Source organism: Lepidochelys olivacea (genome assembly GCF_965140295.1).
Source record: "Lepidochelys olivacea isolate rLepOli2 genome assembly, chromosome: 1".
Taxonomy (NCBI): domain Eukaryota; kingdom Metazoa; phylum Chordata; order Testudines; family Cheloniidae; genus Lepidochelys; species Lepidochelys olivacea.
In genome coordinates, this window is record NC_140411.1 from 269,004,077 (window position 1) to 269,030,851 (window position 26,775).

The 26,775-nt window shown below is 37.3% G+C and overlaps 1 long non-coding RNA gene across 1 annotated transcript in view; it reads right to left on the bottom strand.

Moving 5' to 3' along the window:
* The window catches only part of LOC311513022, an 86,969-nt gene extending 60,237 nt beyond the window's left edge, over positions 1-26,732 (bottom strand). The window contains exons 1-3 of the long non-coding RNA XR_014709630.1: positions 26,644-26,732; positions 2,651-2,754; positions 150-278 (exon numbers count right to left, since the gene is read on the bottom strand). This is a non-coding gene — a long non-coding RNA (uncharacterized lncRNA). The remainder of the gene's footprint in view (positions 1-149; positions 279-2,650; positions 2,755-26,643) is intronic.
* Between the last annotated feature and the right edge of the window lie 43 nt (positions 26,733-26,775).

A 26,775-nucleotide genomic window follows, 5' to 3' on the forward strand; every position in this document is an offset into this window, starting at 1 on the left:
TAATATTCACACCTTTTGCTATTCCTTATATTGTTTTCTGAAGAAAAACATTTTGACACTCCCACTTTTTTCATTAAAATTTATAATTTGAATAAAGGAGCATTATATCTTTTCATCTGTATGTAACTGAACCTAAATCGGTCTCTTACCTTGTAGGGAAATTGCACAGCTTCATGGATATAACAGGATGAGTGATGTATAAAATGTTTTTCAACTAACTGTGCATGATTTACTCTTTAATGCCAGGAAAACTTCTCTCTATTAGCATTTTCAGAAAGCTAAAAAAAGATGATGATATATTCAGTATAATACCCAATTATATTACTAGAAAACCATAGGAAAAATTAGAGTTGTCAAGCGATTCAAAAAATTAATTGCAATTAATCGCACTGTTAAACAATAATAGAATACCATTTATTTAAATATTTTTGGATGTTTTCTACATTTTCAAATATATTGATTTCAATTGCAACACAGAAAATAAAGTGTACAGTGCTCATTTTATATTTATTTTTGATCACAAGTATTTGCACTGTAAAAACAGCAGAAATTACCATGAACCCAATATCAGTACTGTAGTGCAATCTCTTTATCATGAACTTACAAATGTAGAATTATGTACAAAAAATAACTGCATTCAAAAATAAAACAATGTAAAACTTTAGAGCCTACAAGTCCACTTGGTCCTACTTCAGCCAATCGCTCAGACAAACACATTTTGTTACATTTGCAGGAGATAATGTTGCCGGCTTCTTGGTTACAACGTCACCTGAAAGTGAGAACAGGTGTTCTTATGGCACTGGTGTCACAAGATATTTACATGCCAGATGCGCTAAAGATTCATATGTCCCTTCATGCTTCAACCACCATTCTAGAGGACATGAATCCATGCTGGTGATGGGTTCGGTTCAATAACGATCCAACGCAGACAGGACGAATGCATGTTCATTTTCATCATCATGAGTCAGATGCCACCAGCAGAAGGTTGATTTTCTTTTTTGGTGGTTTGTGTTCTGTAGTTTCCGCATCAAAATGTTGCTCTTTTAAGACTTCTGAAAGCATGCTCCACACCTGGTCTCTCTCAGATTTTGGAAGGTACTTCAGATTCTTAAAACATGGGTCGAGAGCTGTAGCTATTTTTAGAAATATCACACTGGTACCTTCTTTGCGTTTTGTCAAATCTGCAGTGACAGTGTTCATAAATCAAACGTGTGCTGGGTCACCATCTGAGACTGCTAATAACATGAAATATATGGCAGAATGCGAGTAAAACAGAACAGGAGATATACAATTCTCCACCAAGGAGTTCAATCACAAATTTAATTAACGCACTTTTTTTTTTTAAATGAACATCATCAGCATGGAAGCATGTCCTCCGGAATGCTTGCTGAAGCATGAAGGGGCATATGAATGTTTAGCATATCTGTCACGTAAATACCTTGCAACGCTGGCTACAAAAGTGTCATGTGAATGCCTGTTCTCACTTTCAAGTGACATTGTAAATAAGAAGTAGGCAGCAGTATCTCCCATAAATGTAAACAATCTTGTTTGTCTTAGCAATTGACTGAACAAGAAGTAGGACTGAGTGAACTTGTAGGCTCTAAACATTTACATTGTTTTGTAAATCTACATTTGTAAGTTAAACTTTCACAATGGAGATTGCACTACAATATTTGTCTGAGCTGAATTGAAAAATACTATTTCTTTTATCATTTTTACAGTGCAAATATTTGTAATAAAAACTAATATAAAGTAAGTACTGTACACTTTGTAGTCTGTGTTGTAATAGAAATCAATACATTTGAAAATGTAGAAAAACATCCAAAAATATGTAATAAATTTCAATTGGTATTCTATTGTTTAACAGTGTAATTAAATTTTTTAAATTGCAGTTAATATTTTTGAGTTAATCGCATGAGTTAACTGTGATTCATCAACAGCCTTAAAAAATATAAAACTTATGCAGAAATTACATATTCTATACCAAATTATTTTTTATGAGGAATGGGAGAATGATTGGAAAAAAATTAAAACACCTCCAATCATCTTAAAAAAAAACCTAATAGGTACAAAATGTGTACAAGTTTTCAGTCCCATTTTGCTTTCATTAAATGCCTTATGATCAGAGCTCGGCAAAGGTTTTTAGAGGACTAGTTTATTTGCCAAAAATGTGGTTTCAAGTTGACTGAAACTATTCACAAATTCAGGTTAAATTTGCTGAATAGTTTCAGCCAAAAAATGATTTTTTAAAAAAGTCTAAATATTTCATTTTAACGTGTTCAAAACAAAATGTTTTGACTTTTCATTTAGTAATGATATTTTGTTTAGAAATTTATGTAGATTTATTTAAAACAAACAAACAAAACAAAACGGGCAAAAGTACCCAAAAACTAAATAAAATAAAGAAACATTACAAAATTCATTTCAGATCAAATTAAAGGGTTTTTTTGTTTAATTATTTTGGTTTGGTTACCAAACTGAAAAAACAATTATCCACTCAGTGTTAATTATAGTGTGACCAACTTACAAGAACAAAGTAAAGGAATTGTACTGTTTCAAGCAAACCTGCTCACTATTTCTAATAAACTTAAATTGTAATTTGTATTTTATTTCTTCAGGCATGAAAAGGATCAACATTTTCTTTACTTACCTTTGGAGGTATTTCAATGCACAGCCTCTTTTGTTCTCCGAGACCTATGTGATGTAGTCCAATATTCATTTCTTTATTGTACCTGCATAAACGTCCTGTGCTTCCTATGCAACAACATACAGCAACAAAGAACATGCAGTCATTAAAAGCATTAAATAAATGTCACTTTACTATATCACAAAATAACGTGTGTATTAACCTTTCAGAATTTGTTGACAATAAATGATGGAACACAATCTTTGTTGTTTAAGTTCTTTTATTCAAAACTTTGAATATGAGGCCAAAGTATAACAACTCGGGCTTAGTTTTAAGCAAACATCTCCTATGTTTCTATATTAGCTCAGATTTATCATAATTCTCTAAATCTGTCATCTCAGATTGTATCACACAATTGGACTGATAATCACTTGCTTAGTGTTCAAAGAACTGATACATCATCAGCTCAGTGTAAACCTTTTAGTGTATTAGGAACACAAAAGAAATTTAGATGAAAAGTAAAACACTGAAATCTAACTTTATCCTCAAGACAAGGAGACACTGTTCGAAAATGAATATATTTACATTCAAGGGAATATCACACTTCTTTCCTTGATTCTTCAAGAGCACCTTATGCACAGGGGAAAAGAAAAGCCTAATAATGCAATGCTACTGCCCATTCATGCTAATCTTGTTATTCTAAAAAATTTAGAGACTACTAATGGGGAATGGACAGCTTAGAGAAGAGGTAATGGGATTTAGGTCTTGATCCGACAAGCATTCCTTTGAGGTGCCCGGTTCTCACAACTCCTGCTGATTTAAATGAAAGCAAAGTGGACTCAGCACTTAACTTCATTCTAACCTGGAGTCTAGAAGTAAAAAGCTATGAGGGCTCAACTTTGTTAAGACCAGTGGTGACCAAAATATTTTACTATTTGATGGGGCTGTGCAGTGAAAAACCAGTTGGATGCCTTGATCCATTGTCACTGAACATGTGTCTCCACCACAAAATTGGTGTTGATTGTCACCCTTGTAGAGATTTTTAGAAAGGAACTGGAAGAGAATCGACATGGAGGTCTCTCCCCACTCTAATGCGGGTCCTTTATCAAATCTGAGGTTCACTGGCAAAGTAGAGTAGGGAAGCTTGCCAATTTCCTTTCTGTGATTCACATCTTCTGTGGATGGGGGACATCACTCTCTCGAGTTGCTAAGTAGACACTTTAAATTAATACTAAATTCACATGTAAAAATCATAAAAAACAATTAAAGGGAAATATGTGTGCAGGTTTTTCCTCTATGAAAGGCAACAAACAAGGATCAGAGTGGTAGCCATTTTAGTCTGTATCAGCAAAAACAACGAGGAGTCCTTATGGCACCTTAGAGAGTTACTTATAGAAGAGCCACAGTCAACCTGAAAATCCTGGGTGTGATTTACAAAAGTGCTTATTACTGACCTTTCTCTCCTCCCATTAAAGTCAATGGTAAAATGCTCAATGACTTCAATGGGAGCAGAGTTAGGCCAACACAAAGCATGTTTCTGAAAATCCCACCCAAGGTTTTCCACTGAAAATGTTGTACCCAGCGTTGCAGCAACTCACAATATTATGCTGAATCTTGTGATATTTGGCATTTTTCTCAAACATGCAGGCAAATAAATTTGGTGTTGCTTTTGTTATGTTTTTTAAATTTCATCTCAAAAGTTTTTTGAGTCTTGACTCATGATTTGGGTTTAGCAATGGTCTGTAGCTATTACTGACATGAGTGTCCTCTGTGATTATTGCAAGTGAAACAATATTTTCTCTACTTTTCCAGGTTGTTTACTTTGACATATGGTCCTGGCCACTGTTCTCTTGTTGGTGCTTACCCCTCCAGTCACAAGTGCCCCCAACAGGCACTGACCAATAAGGGCAGCAGCGAAGCTGAAAGGGAAACTGAAACGAAGGGAGCAACAGACAGATGCGTACAAAGAGAGAGTAGGGTGAAATGGATCTGAGCATTTTGGTGTTGCTCTTGAGCCCACCCAAGATACGTCTAGTTCTAAACATCTACCCTGAGCAGAAGAAAACCTTATACGTTAAAGGGTTTATTAAATATTTCAGGACATATTAATTAACATGTGCTCTGTCAGAAAACTTCACATTTCAAAAACTTCAGGTTAACAATGTCCCTTTAAACTCAGTGTTTTCAGAGAGGGTTAAGCTATGACCATTATTGTATATAATGGTACATTTCTCAATGGCAATAGTCATTAGAATACTTCCTCCACTGTACTTGTCAAACATTAGTGTAAAACCAATAATGAGTCATCTTCCAATCATTTTTCAGACACCTGTGTTAAATCCTGAAGGGATTTGTTCCAATTGGTGCAGTGTTCTAATGGGAAGTCTGAGTAGTTTCCCTGCAGCCATTCTGCACTAAGCAGACTCACTACAGAAGGGTCAATGGATTGTTCAATAAGCCTGTAGTATCTGCAGAATGAAAATGCAGTGTGAGAGAAAGATGATTTCTGGTAACTTTGCAGCTCGGTCAGCAAATCCTGAGAGAGAGAAAGCATAAAGGTTGTTTTCTGCAATATATGTGACATCCTAGTTTGAAATGACACAGCTCATGTTATTCTGTGACAAGCCCTATATTAAGACATGACAGATAATAAACCCATAAGAACAGCTAACCTGCCAAATACAGATCCACAGATTAATAGATTCCAAGGCCAGAAGGGACCTCAGTGATAATGTCACCTGACCTGTATAACACAGGTCACAGAACTTTCCCAAAATAATTCCTAGAGCAGATCTTCCAGAAAAACATTTAATCTTGATTTAAAAATGGTCAGTGATGGAAAATCCACCATGATGCTTGGTAAATTATTCCAATGATTAATTACGCTCTCCATTTAAAATTTACACCTTATTTCCAGTCTGATTTTGTGTAGTTTAAAAATGTCTAGCCATTGGATTGTTATGCGCTTCTTTACTAGACTGAAGTGCTCATTATTAAATATATGTTCCCCATGTAGGTATTTACCGACTGTAATCAGTCCTTCTCTTAACCTTCTCTTTGTTAAACTAAATAGATTGAGCTCCTTAGGTCTCTCACAAGAAGACATGTTTTATAATCTATTATTCAGTCTAATAGCTCTTCTCTGAATCCTCTCCAATTTATCAACTTCCTTCTTGAATTGTGGGCACAAGAACTGGACATAGTATTCCAGCGGCAGCCACAGGAATGCCAAATAGATAAAATAACCTCTCTACTCCTACCTGAGATTCCCTTGTTTATGCATCCAAGGATCTCATTAGTCCTTTTGGCTCTTTTAGTTAGATATTAAAAACAGCATCACAATGGGAGCTCATGTTCAGCTGATTATCCCCCATGACTCCTACTTCTTTTTCAGTCACTATTTCACACGATAGATTTTCCCGTCTTGTAAGTATCACATAAATTTTTTGTTCCTAGATGTATACATTTACATTTAGGTGTATTAAAATGCATATTGTTTGCATGCACCCAGTTTACCATAAAAAGAAAAGGAGTACTTGTGGCACCTTAGAGACTAACCAATTTATTTGAGCATGAGCTTTCGTGAAGTGAGCTGTAGCTCACGAAAGCTCATGCTCAAATAAATTGGTTAGTCTCTAAGGTGCCACAAGTACTCCTTTTCTTTTTGCGAATACAGACTAACACGGCTGTTACTCTGAAACCAGTTTACCATGCGATTTAGGTTACTCTGTATTACAACCTGCCCTCTAAATTATTTACCGCACCCCCCAATTTCTGTGTCATCCACTAACTATCAGTGATGTTTTCATGTTTTCTTCCACATCATTGATAAAAATGTTAAATAGCATAGGGCCAAGAACAGACCCCTGCAGGACCCAGAAGAAAAACATCCACTCAACAATGACCCCCAGTTTACAATTATATTTTGAGACCTATCAGTTAGCCAGCTTGTAAACCATTTAATGTGTGCTATTTTAATTTTTATATTGTGAGTTGAGCTCATGATAAAGCTTTGACTTGAAATTTTCTTGCTTAACTATTGCCAGAGCGAGTGTTGCTTCATTTCAAATGATAAATTACGTTATACTTCCCTTTATCATCAAATTAAGTCTTGAACACTCTACAAGTTTCAAAATGCTAAGCAGTTTACCTTATGATGAAACTCTGCAGAAACATTCTGATGTCATCATAGGAGTCACAATTATGAAAGAGTATTAGTTAACTGTAATTGTTGTTCTCTGAGAAAATGCATCATAAAAGATCACTCTCTCCTGCCTCCACATCCCTACAACAAGGCCAAGATGGGAACTCCATAAGCTCAACATTCTGAAGCTCTGGTCCCACAATGGGCATGCTTTGCCAACCACTGCAATGGAAGGCATTCGCTCCCTCGTACTTTAGTCATCAGTTCCTTTTAAAGCAAGATGTGAAGTTACTCACACAGGTATTAAAGGGATTTGAATGATAAAGATAAAACAGGCTTTCAAAGCATCAGCTCTCTTCTGGAAGGAGTAGTTGAATGCTGATCTGTTATGATGTTCAGAGGAGAATTATTATAGGGAAGTCATCCTCCCTTACAAATACCCTATAAAATAGATTCATACTCCTGAAGACTTAAGGGCTCTGGGAATAAATATGAATGAAAGGTCAGCAAAAGGCAGTGGAAGGTAAAATCAGGTGAACACTGCCTTTTTTCATCTTTTTATAAATTTAAGAGTTGTTGCTCTTTAAACAGTTCCCACAACAATCAGAAAAAAATAAACAGAGAAACCACCTAAAAAAAGAGAGAGTTTGTGTAACCTTGATCCTGGACCCTGTCTGGAAAGAGGTTCTGTGATACACCAAACCTCAACTCCTATCTCCATAAACAGCATGGCTAAGGAGTAAACTTTACTTCCTATCTGATTTAGATTCTTCCATTTTCTGTTTTGAGGAGCAGGGCTAAAAGATTTAACTCCCTTTAGATCCATGAGAGGTCCCCACAACAAAAAACGGACAATTTGCTGGAGCACCTGGAAAAGACAGAAGATTTCCAAGCCACAGATGGGGAAAAAGGAGATTGTAACCACAGCTCTTAGCCTAGCTGTAATGTTTAAATTGATTGGGAGAGCTGTCATGCAGTTGTACTTCAATGTTACAATACCAAATAGTTTGTGAACCTTCTCCCAGCTAAACAAGGCAGAAAAGTTCATAGCTTGGGTCAATCAGACCCCCAACTTCCTAAAGTGCTTATCATTATAGGAGGTGATAAGGAGGGAAATTACCACTGAGCTATCCTACATTTTAGACAGGGTAGTCACTGCCTCTGTGATCTACCCTCTCTCCTCTACATTAGACCCAGAGAAGTTATCCCTGACAGGGGCACATTTTTTTTGGAAAGGATAGCACATTATATTAAATTTTTTTTTATCCTGGGGAGAAGGGGAGAGGGAATTATTGCGGTATCTAACAGTGTTTCTTGATAGTTCTATAGACCCACCTTGTCAGTAGATGCTGGAACTCTGCAGAGAAATGCTAATTGAGTCTATTGACTCACGGTGGCAGGTGTAGCTACTTGCAGCCCTGGCTATAAGGGAAGAGCAGAGGAATGTAGGGTCTGGGACTAAGCAATCTTCATGGAGGAACGGTAGGAACAGCCAAGTCTAGGGACATGGCTAGGGTTGGAGTTTACATTGTTAATAAAAGCCAAATGAGGAAGCCAGGAAGAGACTGAGTTTTGAACATGGGTGTTCTGGAGCGGAGCATGGGGTGAAAGATACTTGATCATAAAGTCACTGGTATTTCCACTTCCTTAAATGTTGATCGTCATCTTAGATTTGATTAATGCTCATAAGGTCTCATTCATACAACATCTTTCAAGCTGGAGGATCACAAAGCACCACATAAACTATAGCATATAGGAATCACTTGAATGCTGAAATGCCACCATGTTTGGGGTGGTTGATGGCAGCCAGCTGGCTAGCTTGCAAACGTATTATGCAAGAGGCAAACTTCTACTGTTTTGAAAAGGGCCATGGAGTTCTTTCATGTCCACAAATACCAGCCAGGACCTTGGTTTACAAAGGCTTTACCCAGATGCCCATCACAAAGAAAGTTTAATAGAGCTCATATTACACTCCATGGAACGATGAAAGAGTGAATGGTCCCTTCTGGGATTCAAACTCATGGTTGCAGGGAATTTAGGTAGTTCAAAAGTAATTCTTAGACCACTAAGCATTTCCCTCCAATATTAACTGATGAATAATCAATGTTATGCTGAAATGCCAGTATCCTAGCAGCTACTTCTAAAGAAATGTACTCATTGGAATAAACTATAAAAGAATTTAAAGAATCATTATACACTAAATATAGAACAGATATTATGTAAATAAAGCACAGAATATTCAATCAATTGGAAAATAATTAGCACTTATACATCTTAGCTTTATATCTTCAAAGTGCTATATAAACATTAGCTAATTAAACCTCACAACACCCCTGTGAGCTGGGAAGCTTTTACTATCTACATCTTACAGAGAGGTAACTGACTTGCCCATGTCACAGAGTGAGCAAGTAACAGAACCTGGATTTTTAACTCAAGAGCTCCTAATGCCCAGTCCTCTTCTCATTCTTCTAAATATTACTATTGGGATCTTATTATTCTATGAAAATAATGAGATCATCAGAAGAATGCTATTTATACTTAAAACATGGTCAGAAATTATTCTGTCACACAATATGCATCAGCTACAATACTAAAGTTTTTGACAAATGTGAATTACAAAGAAATATATATCATTCTTTTATAACTGTGGAAATGGAAGTTATAGGACTTGTATTAAATTTCTCAAATTCTGAAGAGGTCTACTTGAAAAGGTAAAACAACATTTACTTTAGCTCATAAAATAGAGTTTTCAGATCTTACTGCCACATGCTTGCTAAGCTACTTCCATTTTACATATTTTTGAGTTACTGAAAATTAAGGCAAACACTGTAGAATCAAAAACAATGTTCAGTGGAGAAAATACAGTATTCAGAATAATGTATGTTCATAGGCTCAGAGCTCCCCAAAGTCCTGAAGAGAATATTACAAATTCACAGGTATCTCCGAGTCCTAAATTTTGCATTCTGATCTTTGATTCAGCTTGCAAATGTTTAAAAATGCATGCAACAAGACAGCTCCCTTTTGGCTACATGTCTGAGTAGGCTCAAACATCTAAATTATTCTATCAAAGGTCAACTGTAACAGATACCCAAAACTGGTTTCAAATCCACCTGGGAAGAACTACGGAATACAAAGACCTTTGGTGTTTGAGCATTTTTTTCCATTTTTGACCAACACATATTTCTTTTAGGGGATCTGCTCCCACAGGTAGATACAAGTATTTTGACGAATGGAGGAAACCTGGCAGTATGTAAGACAAGCTTAAATCTTATATGTTTTCAGAGTCACATTCACTTAAAACCCACATCACAAACAGATACACAATGCAGATATGATAGCAGAATTAACTTAAGCACCATATTATGGTATTCAAGTCATAACAGTACTAGAATTTTTCAGGTCATTGGACGTAGATGACATCAATACATTCATGTCTCAACACTGACATCAGAAATGAGGAAAATTACAGCCTTTCTGGGCCTTTAAAAAAATCTCATAACTCTACCCCATTTAATATCATTAAAATACATATGGCAGACCTCTGAGGAACAAGAGACAATTTTGTATTCTGTTACACTGGTGCAATTCAGAAGTAATTCAAGGAAATTCAACAGTTACTCTAAATTTCCACAAGTATAAACCAGAGCAGATTTTGGCCCAAATTCAACACTGGAATAAGGAGGAATAACTCCGTTGACTTTAATAGTGTTGCACGTATTCACTGCTGAAATAATTTTTACTCAATGCACAACTTCCAACATTGTGAACAACTCGTGACTCGAGGAAAGTTTTAACAGTCACACTCAAAAATAAGCTCACACATAATATGAAAGGTTGCTCAAACTGAAAAATGTTTCCAAATGGTGGATGGTACCAAATCTGCTGACATAGGCACAATGCAAGGGTAAAGGAAGAATCATACAGAACTCAGTAGTTTTGTTTTTCAGGGATTCATGTGAACCATTATTTCAGTTTTGATGTATATACGTTCACATCCCTTGAATTTACGATTTGCATGAACCCCAAACCTGAAAGTAAACCTGGATTTATATTTCTCTGAGTGTACAGTGCCCCAGCACTGTGCCAAAAGCAGAATTACCACTGGTAAAAGGTAACATGAAATACAATTCCCCAAACTGAAAACTATCATCATTCTGTGCTGAACATACCACATTTCAAAACTGTTTAAATTGCTATCAAACATTTTAGGGAGATTGGAACATCTAAAGAAAAAGCAAATAAACCATCTGTTTTCTCCAGTATTCTTAATTAAACACGCACTCACACACAAGATATTCTTTCCAATGTTCCTCTAATGTGTTCTAAGTTCCTATTTAAATAGGCTGGTAGAATGTAACATATTTCACTAGGGACATACGATATAATAATGGATGAAAGCACATTCATTTACTTGTTTTTATCTCAGCAAACTGAATAGGTTAATCATATTTTGGCTGTATATCAGTATAACTTAGTTGTAGCATGTCTACATTGGAGGATTTTTTCAGCCAACGAATTACTACAAATGTTAAAATACCTGCACTAAGTACACTTTAATAATTTTTTTTTAAAAATTGACCAACCATATAAAAATTGACCAACCATGTCAACCTGCCATTGACCAACAATTTACAGAACAAGTAAAGAATTTAGAAGAGGTGATTCCTACTGGTTTGAGTATTTCTTCCTAAAATCTCTTAAAAATATACTTAAGAAACCCCGTCCCCCAAAAAATCATTTAAAATAAACTAACAACCACCTCTATTGTTCTGTTCCTCCAAGTTGTTGTTATGACACAGATTCTTTCAGTGGTATCTTCTACCTCAATGGCACAAAGCAAAGACAACTGTGATGAAAATGTAACAGTGTGAGTCTACCAAGAGACTCAGGCCCACATTTTTAAACATGAGTGCCTAAAGTTGGTCACCTAAATCTACAGTTTGGATCCATTACTGCATTGGGAATCTTCTAGTATGCCCCCCTAGGCCTGTGCAGAGTCCCAGTGACTTCCATGAGACTCTGTACAGGCACGGGGATCTACACTACCAGATGCTGTAACAGGGCTTTCAGCACCTATGTAATTTTCAGAGGCACTGAGCATCCTGCAGCTCCCACTGCGGTCTATGGGAGCTGCAGGATGCTCAGCACTTCTGAAAATCAGTATAAACTTAGTTCTATAAGGTGGACTGAATACATATGAACTTAGTTGCACAAATGTAGGCATCTAGCTCTGGAAATAGTGGAATCTGAATCAGAAATATACATATTTCTGAAAGTACATGTCAGCGTGCAACCATAATGATTCTTCACTGGCTACTCAAAACAACTTTTGTTTCTATTTTTCCAAATTAGACTAGTAATAAATTAGACTAGTAATTGTTTGAAGTTGATTAATAAGTAGCAAATTTCTAATTCAATACAGTATTTGATACTCTCTGAGAAAATGAAGTGAAATCCACAATCTATTTATGGTAAAACTTTTTTTTTGAGTCTTTCTGAGCAGATTTATAGACAAATAGGTTTTCAGTAATTTTTTTCTACATCATATAAAAAACCCATTGTCCTTTCTGAGAAAAAAAGAGTAACTACATTATTACACAATTAAGCAAAACAAACCAGCAGCTTATGATTTGTTACTTTTTAAGGATTTAATCCACCATAAAAGATGCACAGACTATTCGGGCACATTAGATCTTGACATCTGTCTATGTCAGTTTTGGACCAGTTTGACCTATACAGGAGACAGACTGTGTAATGGCAGATAAATAAATCAAATCACCCCATGACTGAGAGTTGCAAAGTTGTTCAGGGAGTGAGCTCATATAGGGAATTCTAGCTCCATGATTAGTGTTACTCCCCACTCAAATCTGTGCATTTTCTCCTCACACAAACCACAGGAGTGGAAGACTGAGAAGACCTGGTCAGTTCTTTTGGTGTGTTCTTTGAAAAAAAATGCAGTTAGAGTGAAGTGGAGATCTCCCATCACTGGAGAGAAGAACTGACTGGAGGCAGGAGGCCCTATGTATGGTGTCTCTGAACAGCTCATGATATGAGGAACTTGATGATCCTGTCCATTTCCTAGTTTGCCTCATTCCCCACTTCATCCATTGCCATACGTGTCATGTTGGTGGGGAATCAGCTGCTTGATAGCTCCCCTCCCAAAGCCCCATGAAAGAGCTGTCAAATGAAGAATTTCTTTGGGCCATGGGGCTTTAATATTTTTCCTGACTTGACTGACAGATGTATTAGATATTACTATAACAAAATTAACTATAGTAACTGTAGATGTTGTCACTACTAATTAGGTACAATTACCTCACCAGTTACTTGGTTTTTCTGGTTTAAAATAATTTAGACATCTGTCCTGTCCCACGCTTAGTCTGAAGTGGTATTGCCTCCTCAGAAATCAAGTATTTCCTCCCCCCCCACACACACACACACCTTCCCCCATCAGGGAAAGAGTACAGAAAGAAACAAAGAAATTGACTGGAATGTTTAATTTATAAGGAAAAAGTAAAAGTGCTAAATATGCATCATTTGTCTAAATGATGACTGGGTGGAGCATAATAGTCTGTAAATATTTGAAGGGATTCAGCACTTAAAGAGTAGTGAAGAATTACTTAGGGTGGTACAGGGAGATATAACTAGTAATAATGGGATGAAATGAAGAAAGGGAAAATTAAGGGGAAAATATATTAGGACAGCGGGTTCTATTAAGGTGCGGAACCAGGTAAAAGGCCATGATAAAAGCTCAATTTCTGGGAATATTAAAAACTAAATGCGAGAAAATGCATTAAAATGCATTGGCAACTGGAAGTGGAATAGGCCAGCTAATAGGTTTGTTTCCATCTCCAACGCCAATGATTCTGTAATAAATAGCTGACTAGCCTTAGACAGCCTCCTCAGCAGAGTTACAGAGTCTGACTGGTTACCATACATATAGCACTGTATATGGCTCCAGCACAATAGAAATGATGTTGAAGGGTGCATGGGATTTATCCTAGAAATCTAAAAGACCTCTTCTTTCATTCACCATAACCATTACCTCCCATGATGGCTACGTTCCACTGGAACAATGAAATGGTTGAGGAGTAGAGAGAGGCTAAGATCCATGGAAGACAGAACTTTCACAGGTTTCAGAGTAACAGCCGTGTTAGTCTGTATTCGCAAAAAGAAAAGGAGTACTTGTGGCACCTTAGAGACTAACCAATTTATTTGAGCATGAGCTTTCGTGAGCTACAGCTCACTTCATCAGATGCAGGAGCATTAGGAACCCACTCCTGGCTAAAATAAGAATGATCAACTGTACTGCAATAGCTCTCTTATATGCTGACACTGCAACACTATCACACTTCACATATAAATACACTCATTTTAAAACTACCCCTGCTGGAATGAGTCACACTAAGAAGAAATAAAAGAGTGCAGTTTGGTCATGGGAGGTGCTCAGATATTATGGTGATGGGTGCTAATATAAAAAAACCTAGAGAGGTATATAGATCCCCAGACCACATTCGTCAGGATTTAGGTACTTCTATCAATCTCCCCTGACATTAGTCCCATCATTGCCACTTTGCAGGAGCCTTAAAAGCCAACTGGGCAGAGTCAGTAAGGTAAAATTTTCAAAAGTGGCCAAGGGACTGAAGAATCTATGTCCCACTTTCAAAAGTGACAGGCACTAAGGCCCAGTTGCTCAAAGGTATTTAAGTGCCTAACTTCACCAATGGGAATTAGGCAACTAAATACCTTTGAGGATTTGGGTCTTAGAAGCCTAAGTCTCATTGAAAGAATCCGGAGGAAATTGTAGCTTTAAGTATTTTCATAAGGCCAGCTGCAGTTTTATGCAAACACTTCTGAGAAAGGAATAAAATATAAAAGGAAGTCCTTTTGTGGACAGTATGCAAGGTCGCAATTTTGGTAAAGGTTATTTTAAAGCAGACACATAGTAAGATTTTGAGGTACTTTCATCTATTATAATAGCTATATTATCACGACACACTCGATGCTATTCAGAGAACTCTAGAATCATACCTGTGTGTATGCAAACACACTACGCTATAGCAACTGATGTGTTATTTAGCAGCTAATGATGTTTATAGTTTTAGAAGCATTTCAACAGCTATAAGTACAATATTTCAAAAACTGCATGTCAAATTTCCCGTGCCTCTGGGAAGACAAATCAGTATGTAGAACTGGAAGCACAGCAAAAGCTAAATATATTATAATCAGCAGTAGGAAGGCGGAGTAAATCAAAGGTAAAAATAAAGTTAATATAATAAACAGAACTCAATTATTTCTTTTCTGAAAAATGCTAAATACACTGAAAAATGATTACAATAAAACTGTACTTTTATTTATGCTAAGCTTTTTTCCAAAAAATAAAAATTTAAATTATTATCTGTATCATTGGAGGTGTTGGTAGAGTCTCCATAGCAAAGGTTGCACTGAAATTTGCACTGAAAATGGAACAAAAATTCCTGTGTTTCACACTTCAGTGAATACACTGAAGATCTTTAAATTTGGTCCAATAATTCTTCAGAGGATAACTATATTTTCCATGTAAAATTTTAAGAAAAAATATTTACTAACTTGTGCTGAAGAAATATTTTTAAATGCCACTTTTTGAAATTTTGCTCTGTTTTTTTCCACAATACTTTGGGTTCCTCTAATTAAACCACCAGAGTCCCCACCATCTCCAAACATTTCTCCCTCCCTCTCTCTCACATACACACACACACAGATATCATGAAAAGAAAAGGAGTACTTGTGGCACCTTAGCGACTAAAGTACTCCTTTTCTTTTTGCGAATACAGACTAACACGGCTGCTTCTCTGAAACCTCTGATACCTGTCAGATATCATGTTAGCTCATAGGTACGTCTGACATTTTTTTTTAATTAGACACAAAGATTTATTCCTCTGAACCTGAGTTCGGCCAGATTAGCTGACAGAATTGTCAAGTTCCACTGGCTATTTTGAAAAACAAAACCTAAAATATTAATTTTCATGTTTGTCAACATTTTCTCACCAGTTCTATTCTAGATAGCCATGCTGTGGAAATAACCCAGCAGGCTGGGAAGCAGAAGATCTGAGAGTGGTCTCAAGAAGATATGGGCCTCAGCATGGCCACAGGTGGGGTGAGCAGGAAAGTATGTGTGCGACATGGGAGACAGGGAGAGTGGAAATTTGGGGAGGTCTGGGGGGCCAGTAGCTGTGTGCCAAGGTACCTCTGGCACATCAAGGCAGCAGATAAGGCTAGAGATACATGGACTATGGCTGATGTAATGGAGGTAGTTGAGGCTGAGAAGCGAAACTAATGAGTAGCACAGACAAAATGTTGCATCACTCAGCTGCTTATTTCATTATGTTTTAGGGTTTTCACTGGTGGATTCTGCAATAATAACCTTAACACTAAGCTGCTGATATATTTTGTGTGGGGAGAGAAAGACAGCTTGCTCTCCCCCCCCCCCCATATGTCCTGATTTCTTTTGTTTCAAAATCTCTATTTAAATGACTAAATTATTAAAGAAGGTTGACCATTAGGAAATTCCATCATAATTCAATCCAGAGCTCACATTCTAAAAGTAAACAAAAAAATAGATTTAGCAGCACTCAACTAGCAAAATAATAACAGAAGCAATCTACCAAACTAGAAACAGTTGCTACACTTAATTCAGCCCTGTCATATGCAGATGCATAATTCTCATTGAACTAAATGGGTGCTGAATTTAATCTATAGTCAGTTTTTTAATTTTATACAGAAGATTTTATTACTATAGTCCCCCCACTGTAAAAATATCTTAAATAAAAAAATCAGAACAATTAAATAATAAAAGTTTAGTAATGAATTCTCTTTTTTTATCAATACTTAGTGACCTTCACATGAGATATGACTTGAAAAACTCCAGAAAAATTAACTTGAAACACTATGTAACTGGGGCTAAGAGACCAAGACATGCTAATGCAGGGATGATATTGGCAAAGATGAAAAGGAATAAGACAAATTAAAAGGAATCACAAATTAACCATATTCTCTCTTTTCCACCCAGCCACATAAACAGTTTAGAGCATGGATACATCTGGGTTTCCTCTGAGAATATATGTTATAACTGTATCTATTTATAAAATGCTTGTATTATAAAAGAAGAGATTTCACAATCTGTGAAAAATATTCTGACCGTGCTGGTATCTGGTGTAACTTCACAGGTTGGAAAGAGCTAATATGCCATTCTTGAAGTCATTCCATTCAACAAAGGGACAAAATACCTTTAAAATGCCTTTCACACTTTTTTTTCCTTCTGAAATTACAATTACTACACACTTTATGAGCCTGCAGCTGGTTTTAGCAAACTGGTATTTGCAGGTCTCGCATGACAGACAGCTGATGAAAGTGACAAGCAAGAGTTTTCATTCACTGCTGCTGGCAACCCACTGCCTTTCTGATCCCTTTCTATGGAAACAGAGATTGGTTGTGGGGGAATAAGGTAAAGGGTTATTTTAAAAAGTCCATATTATCAAATCAGCATCCAGCAGCTGAGTCTGAGCTCTTGTTAGCTGCCTCAGCTGGCTTCCATCATACCCTTCTGTTTCCATAGAAACCATAGCAGCAGCATTCCCAATCTCACCAGGACTGCTCTGGAGTTTGCACATTTGGTCATTTCCAGATCCAGCCTGGCCATAACCCTGGGGATGATGGCTGCTGCACTCTGTTAAAGTCTGCATTGCTGGCCTCCCCCCACAAGGGCACGCTGTGCAGACAGGAGGTCAACTAGGGATTCTTCCTCTCACTCTGCGAGCCCAGGGGGACAGGATGGTGCTCAGAACAGGGGCCACCTCTTGAGTCCTTGCCACAGCAGCTGCTCCTTCCCTTCCACTGCTCCCCACTGAGTGGCAGCAACCAACTGGAGTGAGTGACCAAGAGGGAAGAGATGGCACATTGCTCTCCTCCAAAACCGACAGCACAGGGGACAGAAATGCAATACAGTATCTTGGTGGCCAGCACGATGAAGGCAGCTGCGCTGTGGCTCCCTAAGTCAGAGCAGTAGGAAAAGGGATTTTTTAAAAACTATTGCTCCCATCCCCTGAAGAGAACAATGATCAGTCATGGAAAGAGACATAGGGACATTCACCCACTCAAGCAGTCTGATTGGCTGGCCATTCCTACGTGCTTTGTAATAGCACTTTATTATTGTAAAACATCTTTCTAAAGCACTCATTACTGTTGTATCTAGCTGCTCTACATCAGTTACCCCTAGAAAGACACTCCAGTTTAAGACACTTTTTACACAGTGAGGAGGTAGGTGCTAGTGGTCAATTTTCCAGAAGAAACTGCTTTCTGAAAGGGGCTAGGGGGAGAGAGAGAGGGAGGGAGAGAGTGTACTACACTAGAGTGTGTGTTGGGGGGGGGGGGTGCTTAAACACAGATCTTCAATCTGCTGCATTCTCCTCCAGCTGCCTTTAGAGTTGACCCAAAAATGAATATATTGTGAATGTGGAGTCTTGAGCTGACAAATATGAGTCACTGTCATTAAATCAACAACAGAGAGTGACTGCAGCAGAGTAGCTAAAGGTAAAAGGCGGCCTTATTTGCCACTCGTCCCTCCTGGGATTTCAGCAGCAGCAGCAGTGAATACAGTAGGATGCAGAGACTACATCCCTCTGATCAACAGGAGCAGACACATTCAGTGAGATTACTGTTTTAGCCAGTGCCTCAAAATGGTTTCCTCCGCCAACCAACATCACTTCCATCTTATGTAGATTAAACTTGAGCCAATTACTCTTGGCACAGGTCGCATTTTCTCTCGGGCAGTCTGTCTTCAGGGGTTCTGCACTGTCTCTCTGTCGAAACAGAGACATTGAACGTCAAAGGGTATCATCTGCCTATTGATAACAGTGGAGTCTGTATGGCTCACAATCCTTACTAGTGTTCTTACATACAATCAATGTTGAATAAGAGGTGGCAAGAACCATCCTTGTGGGAATCCTCAGGGAAGAGGAGCAACTCTCCACCACTAATGTCTGGGAACTATTTAAAAGAAGTGAGTAAGTGATCTCTATTGTAGATTTTGCTATATTTGAGTGAAAAGTATGGAGGAATTGTCTTCTCTTTGTAGCAGAAGAGGGACTGCCTGCCTTTGAGCTGACAGACCATAGATCTTTCAATCTCTAATGTGCCAGTCCTGCGGCTGAGAGCATGCAGATGTACTGCTGTGCCATGAATAAGCTGGTGACTGGGCCCCATTCTCCACTGAAGTCAGTTGCAGAATGGGGGCCCAATCACTAGCTTAGGACTGAAAGTTGTCACCACTTGATCTGTTTATAAATTAGTATCCTATGTGAAAGTAAATTATCTTAGTCTTGCTGAGCAGAGAGGTGTCTGCATCACAATTGGCATAAGTGACACCCTGGTTGGAACATTTAGGATCAAACAGTATAAAGTCTGAATTGTCCTCGTATTTCAATGGTGGCTCCTTTGGGCCAGGTTCGAGGCATATTGTTGGGAAGAAACAGAAAAATTTACTCTGCTGCTGCCATGTCACACCTGTTCTGTGACCAGAGGACCTCAATTTTAGCACCTTTCATGAGTCCTAGAGAGGAAGGATGGTCTAGTGGTAAGGGTAAAATGGGGACAACGGTACTGCCCTACTTCACAGGAGTGTTGTTAGGATAAATGAATTAAAGATTGTGGAGCGTTCAGATACTGCAGTTATGGGGGCTATATATAAGTACCTAAGATAGACAGAGCCACTCTCTCGCTTTCTCTCAGAAACACATGTGCATGTTTTACTGGTACAGGTTCTCCTCCCTTTACTCTCAGAATAGTGCAATTTCTGAGACGTAGATTCAAGCATTTAAAATGCCAAAAGGCATGAATAAAACATTGATTTCTTTATATTCAAGTCTATGCCCTCAGCAATGAGCACGCTGCTACAATTTTCTGCTGCTGTAGGCCCAGAGGAAGATGGCAACTGCTATTGAAGATAAAGATTATTTTGTAGAAGTGCTTCAGGAATTACGAGTGACAAATGAAAAACTGCAAACTTCTCTTACCTCTCTAGAGGAGAGGTTTGAAAGCAATACAGCCATGATCAGCACACAGGCTAAGAGAGCAAAAGAAGCTGAAGGAAATGCCTTGATGGCCTGGAGGAAAAACCACAAGATGTAAAAAAAAAAAGAGAGAGAGAGAGAGAGAGAGAGAGACTAGAAATTTCACCCAAACCATTTTACTAGTGTTTTCACAATTTGAATATAGAATGGCACATTGAATATGCAAATAACTGAATGCACATCAAGCACATCTATATGCATGGGGTATGAACGGGAAAGAAATTCTGATCCAAAAGACTGAATTGTGGTTGGATCTACGTTTTAAATGTGATAAATGAACTCAGTACACTGTATGGGGAGAAATCTGATCAGATCCTTTTCAAGATCGAAAACACAGAGCAAGAGGAGGGGTGCTGCTGCTGCTGTCTGACACTAGGATCACCAGGAGGTTTGAGGCGAGACACCTGGGTATGCATAGGCTGAAGTGCAGGCAATCCTTTATGCAGGAAGAGGTGAATTTCAGTCTTAGGGCCTAAAGTATTGTAAGGAGTTTGTTTAGTTTTCACATCATCTGTTACAGATACTTTAAGGCTAAGGAATTGTGAGCTAAGCACAGATGGATTCAGGAGCTGTTAACATGAACATCTCTGGATCAAAAGAACTTACAAACGCCAGAAGGCAAATACAGTCAGAATTATTTCTTCCTTTTCTTTTGTGGACACAGCCTCAGAGCAGGCGATGTTTGAATAGTCACCAGTCATGCAGCACTTGAGAAACCATCCAGCAGGTCACTAGCCAAAACGTGTTTCCTACTCACCAACAGCACATACTAAATAAGTGGGGAATGAGAGGAAAGTTGCAGTACTGTGTTACACTGCTCGCCAACTGTGATTTTTGACTAATAAAATTATACATGTATTCAATTTATAAATCACATGGACACTAATAAGTGCCCATCCAAATCATTGTAGCAGCTTTTACCCTTAACACCCTCCCCCACAAAAAACTCAAACATTAAGTGTGAGCAGGGATGCAGATTCACCAAGGATTGTTGCCATGGAATAATAATATCTAGATCTTATATAGTAGATCTCAAAGCACTTTAAAAAGGAGGTTAGTGTCATTATTGCCATTTCAGAGATGGGGGAACCAAGGCACAGAGAGCCAAAGTGACCTGCCCAAACTCAGCCAGCAGCCTAATGGCAGAGTCACCTGATATTGGCTGGTGGAGGGGGGAGGAGAGAATGGGCAGTGAGAGGGATAAGGAAAAAAAAAAAAGAACTAGGAAGACAAAACACAAAGAACCTTGACAGTGCAACATTATAGTTTAGATTTTAAGTGCACAAAAATCATGATATTGAAAGCTATAATTATCATGGAAACTAAATTGGCTGCAGTGTGTGTGTGTGTGTGTGTGTGTGTGTGTGTGTGTAAAAACACACAGAAATGACATTAAAAGAATATTACCAAGGGCAGTCAAGCATTCAAGATAGGAAATGCCAGAATGAAGGGTGCCTGTGCAACCTTAGTCCCGCCCCCTTGTATGTATGCATTATGATACGGTCTTATACCGTATGTAATCATGTCAGTATTTCCAGAAGCCCATTACCAAACTTAGTGCACAGGATAGACCTGTGCTAAATTGGTGGGGATATGGTAGGGCTATTGTACTGAAGGATATTTTAAACAGAGGACCTTGAGAGTAGGGTTTTGTTCTGGAGAATGGAGGAGCAGTGTAATAGCAGCGGGCCTGGCTTTGAAGCCAAATCAAATCCAGCACCCATGCTAGTGAAGGGGCAAGGATCTACAGCAAGCAAGAAGAGAGCGGGATAGGAACCAGACTGGTGATGCTGTAGCCATACAGCCATACAATACATCTTTATTACCAACCTGTGCCAAGTTCAAGCATTTATCTACATGTGACATACCAATCACTTGAGCCACCCAATCCTCTGCAAAAATATCCTATTACAGTGTAAAAGAATCCAGGCCGGAAATTACCATGTTCCAGTAAGTTTTAGGAGAAATTTGTTTCACACAAGTTTTTTATTTTTCTTACAGAGAAGTTAACTTTCTGTTATGGAACTTACTCAGGGGAGGAGTCTAAAGAACAGGCAATCACCCAATAGCACATGTATGTGTCATAGGATAAATATGAACTACACTACGTAACTGACAATTTTCAGTAAGATTATTTTGTTATGATTTGTATATTCTTAAATTTCTCTTCTAAAAATACAGACTCAGAGTCAGATTTTCAAAGGAGAGCACAATGGGTGTATCAAAAAAAAATCCATGTGTCTAAGCTAAAGGTTATATACATTTGCAAGTGCCTACCTGTTTACATATATAACTAGATGATTTGAAAAAGCAAATACAGGTTTCTACAGTGCTGCACCCAGATTTCAAAATCTGACCCTTAATATACCAGTTAATCTAGTCAGAGAGAGAAAAGAACAATGATTAACTGTATTAACAGAGCAGCACTGATTTTATGAGGTTTTAAAAATATTTCCAATTTTCCTGCAACTATCTGCACCTTTGAAACATACCTTAATTACATTATATTTCCAAAGTAGAAAGTCAGTATATTGCTACAGATATTAAAACCATACACCAAATAAATATGACCTGGTTCATAAGCTCAAGGGAGTCCCAAGCACAGAAATCAAAATTCTTGCTGTGGACCAGTGGAAGATGAGTCAGTGGTGAAAATGATGCACTCAGTCTCCAACGGAAGCGTGACAACTGAAACACTTAAACAGCATCTCCTCTGATTAATCAATACTGCTGTATTTGGCATCAGTTAAGAAAGAAGATAAAAGTGTAAAGTGGAGGAATTCTAAGTAGAAATCTAGAAGTTTGAATCAGTGGTATCAATGAATACTTGTATTTAAGTGACACTGCAGAATTACAGTTATAATAAAAGTTGCAGAATAAAAATATGAGTAAGGATATACTGTGGGGCCTGATGCTGCAAATCTTATTCCTGTGAGTCATGGTTACCCACAAGAGGAGTCCAGTTGACACACAACTTGGTTTGGGTGTGGTCACAAATACACATCAGAAGCATTCAGTGGAACTATTCTAATCTCTGTTAAATTGCAGTGGACGAGTGAAATACAAATTTTACATACATCTAATAAACTTGCTGTATTTTTCTTTTTTGAAAAAACAATGTATGAATACTGTAATACCAATGTGGGCAAACTGTAAACTAGAAAGGATGATGTTCTCATTCCTGTTTTGAAGATGAGAATATTACAGATTAGTTATTTAAACTATGTTTTTACATTACATTCTGCTTTTATTACATCTTAAGTGAAAGTCATCAAAATGTCATTAAGGCATTTGTGCTTGGCACTATTTGAATGTAAACATTTCAGCAAGCTTGTTCTGAGCCATGCAATACTGATTTTTACAGTTATAAACATCCAATAAATGAAAACCTGAGTGTTATGATTAGACTTTGAAAAAAAAGATCAACCAGTTTATTTTCTGTCTCCTGTCTTTTACATCATCTTTAGCATTAACTACTAACACAGTGCTACTCCTAGTAAACTAACCCCAAGGAATGTCCTGCCAAATTCTACCATCAATCCAATGCTGAAAAGCAGCTCAATGGTGCAGTAAAGCTCCACCTTACAAATTCCATTTCTTTGGGCATTGATTCTAGTGGCAATTATTACCTGCCTAATCTATTGAAAAACTTTCTGCCATTGCAGTTAATTCTTATTTGAAGTGCTGAGATTAGGAAGACTAAATAATAGTTTCATGTGTTCAAACAAAACACTAACCCCTATTCTATTCTGTTTCTGAAAACAATTAAGCTACATGAGAAAAACATGCATCAGATCTTAGTAACATGAAAAGATCAGCATGCACTACTTTTGTTTTAAAAACAATATTTTAAAGACAATAAACAGAAATTCTCAAATTGTTTGGGGAATTAATTTTGTTCTATCCAAGTAGCATCTCTTTGGGCCATCGTCAGGGCTGCTGAGAGGAGGCGAAAGGGGGATAACTGTAACGGGGTCCCAAGCTCACCCCCCCAACATGTTTAATGTCTGTGTAAATAAAGTGAAATGGCAGGGCATGGGGCCCCAGTGATCCTAATGTACCGGGCCCCAAATTTCTATCAACGGGTTGTGGTTTAGCCATTATTTTTTTCTTACACTTCTTATACAAGCTGGATTTTTTTAAAAAAGAGTAATGACTTTCTTCAGAAATTCTTACTTTAAGCTATTACATGAAGAAAGAGAGGAAAAGCCTCAAACCCACTTTCAGCTTAAAAATGTGTAATTACTGATTAGGTTTCCCTTTCTTTAACAATGTCAGCTACCAGGTACAACACTTAATTTGTCTCATCTCCCCCCCTCATAGTAGTAACCTGTGGTAGCCAATTTAGTACAAAAATTATTAACTCATTATTGAAGAAAAGTACTATGAAGCATTATTCTGTATTTGAAGTATGCTAAAAACAGAAAATGATTTTGCCGCTGCTAATCTGGGATCATTATCACATTAGCCTAGCATGCATACGCCAAATGACAAATCAAACCAGTAATTTTAATATAAGAAACGTTTTACTATTCCTCTCCTAAAACCCACTCTGCATTCAATAACCTCTTAATCACAGTAGTTTCTTTTGAAAGAGATTCTGTAATACATGAAGGTGCAAGCACCATTAACTATCACACAAGGAGAACATTTCTGGTAGTAACAAAAATCTGATACTCTTTGAATTCAAGGTACTTGCCTCAAACTGAAACTGGGAATTTCCCTGAGCTAAGTCACAGTTTGTTTGACTGCATGTACTTTAAGAGTTAGTGATAATGAAGTGGCAGACAAACACTATCAGAGAAAGCACTTCTGACTTTTTACTATCCCTACAGAATAAATACATTCAGAATCTATCCATTATATATTCAGATAGGGAAATGGAATGCTAGCCTTTCATTGTCAATCTACATAGAGTCTCATCATCAGATAGCACAAATGAAATGCTAATGTAAGAAGATGAATGCCAATTTCCTTCACTTTGCTCCAAGTTTCAGTGGCTCTCTACAATAAAAGATAGCTGTTTGTGGAGACTGGCTTGTTCCATACCATTAACTCAGAACAAAACATATTTTTAGTGGGACAGCAGTGTTTACTTGTAAGAACTGATGAATTGTATGCCACCATTTATCACTTGCAGACAAAGACATTCAGGCTCAATTTTGGACATAAATCAAGGTACATGCTCCTAAATAAAAAAGGATTGCTTAAGTCCCTAAAACTGCATAGATTGAGGTCAGATTGGCCATAGCAACCACGAATGGTACTTAGGCCTCCAGCAGGACTTAGCAACCAATAAATGAGCTTAGATCTCTTTTCATCTCCACTGGTGTGAAAGCCAAAATTAAAAAGATTAGATCACCCTGCACCCATCACAATAGGCTTCACAATGAAAAAGTCATTTCTAGCCTTTGAATCACATCAAATAAATAACATTCATCCCTTTTATAATGAACAACTTTCAAAGTAAATTGAATCTCCATAGTGCTGCTTTCCCTTGCTGCACCATATTTACATAACAATATATCACAGGAAGCTCAGAATCGGTCTTGTAAATGGGAGACTCTGAATAAAATGAATCTTTAGCACAGATTACTGTATATTCAGCTTCAAACTGCCTTCCATTTCCCTTCTTTAACCAATATATTATAGATTACAATCAATATAACAAATGCTTTAAAGCTTGCAATATGAAAGTTTATTTCAATATGGGAATTGTACGGTAAATAGATTTTCCCCCTCTCATTTGAGAATTAGTTCCAAATTCTACTTCTAAGTGCCCAAATACTATCTAGTTAATATTTGATTGAAAACAGTGGTACATTATTCCAGTTTATCACAACCTCCTCTCATGCTGTAGTTATTTCACTTTATTCTTTAAATTATTCGATCTGTTCTTTTAAACCCGCTACACAGTCTAGTATTTTAATTTTCTATTTCAACATGAAACATTGTTTTTTGTTCTTGTTCCAGTCTTTGGAACATTAGTTATTTGTAAACATTTAACAAGTGTACAATATCATTGATTGCAACTGTAATAATCTAAACAATTTTAATTAAAAAAATTCTATCAAATATTCTCGTCGTCTCATTACAGGAAAAGCATTTTTCTTATGCTCAACTTGTCCTTATTAAAATGGATCAGTATCCCATTTTCATTGCAGAGTATATAAACTACTGTTTAATGGAAAGTGTTCCAAAAGCAATATCTTAAAGTCAGAAGGTTATACCTACATTAAAAATATGCTGGAATAATTTCTGCCTTCTGCAGCAGCAGCTCATGTAGATAATACTATTTGAACTCAGCAGGCAACCTCATTAATTTATAAAGCTCTCTGACCCCAGTACAGTTAACAGTGTAAAATAATTACAAATTAGGGTTGAAGGAGCACTGTTTTAATATTGCATGGGTCCTGCCAGCAACAAAACCATTTTATTGTGTCCCTATATTTATTATGACTAAATATAATTTTACCTTACCTGAAATGAAGCTTCATGGTGAATTTTAAAAAAGTTGAACATTAGAAGAAACCTTCATTAAACAGCAACTGTAATAGCTACTACGCCAGTGAAGAAACCTTGCCTATTTTCTCCAGTCATTCTCGTAACACAAAGCACTGCAATTACTGGTATATAGGCTAGTAACAGCCTGGATACAGCAGTAAAGTAAAATATTTTAATAACAAGGCACATTTTAAATGTAACAACTTCTAAGTCCTCTAGAAGGATATAAAATACTTGAGTGATGTATAAATATTCTCTCTTACCTAAAACTTGTCAGAAGAAGAGATCCTTCTCATTGTTGTCACCTCCCGTGCCCCCTCTTGCCACCATGGAAATTGGTTCTGCTATGTTTATTGCTCTGTGCCTCAGTTACAGCTGTGACACTAATCTGCCTG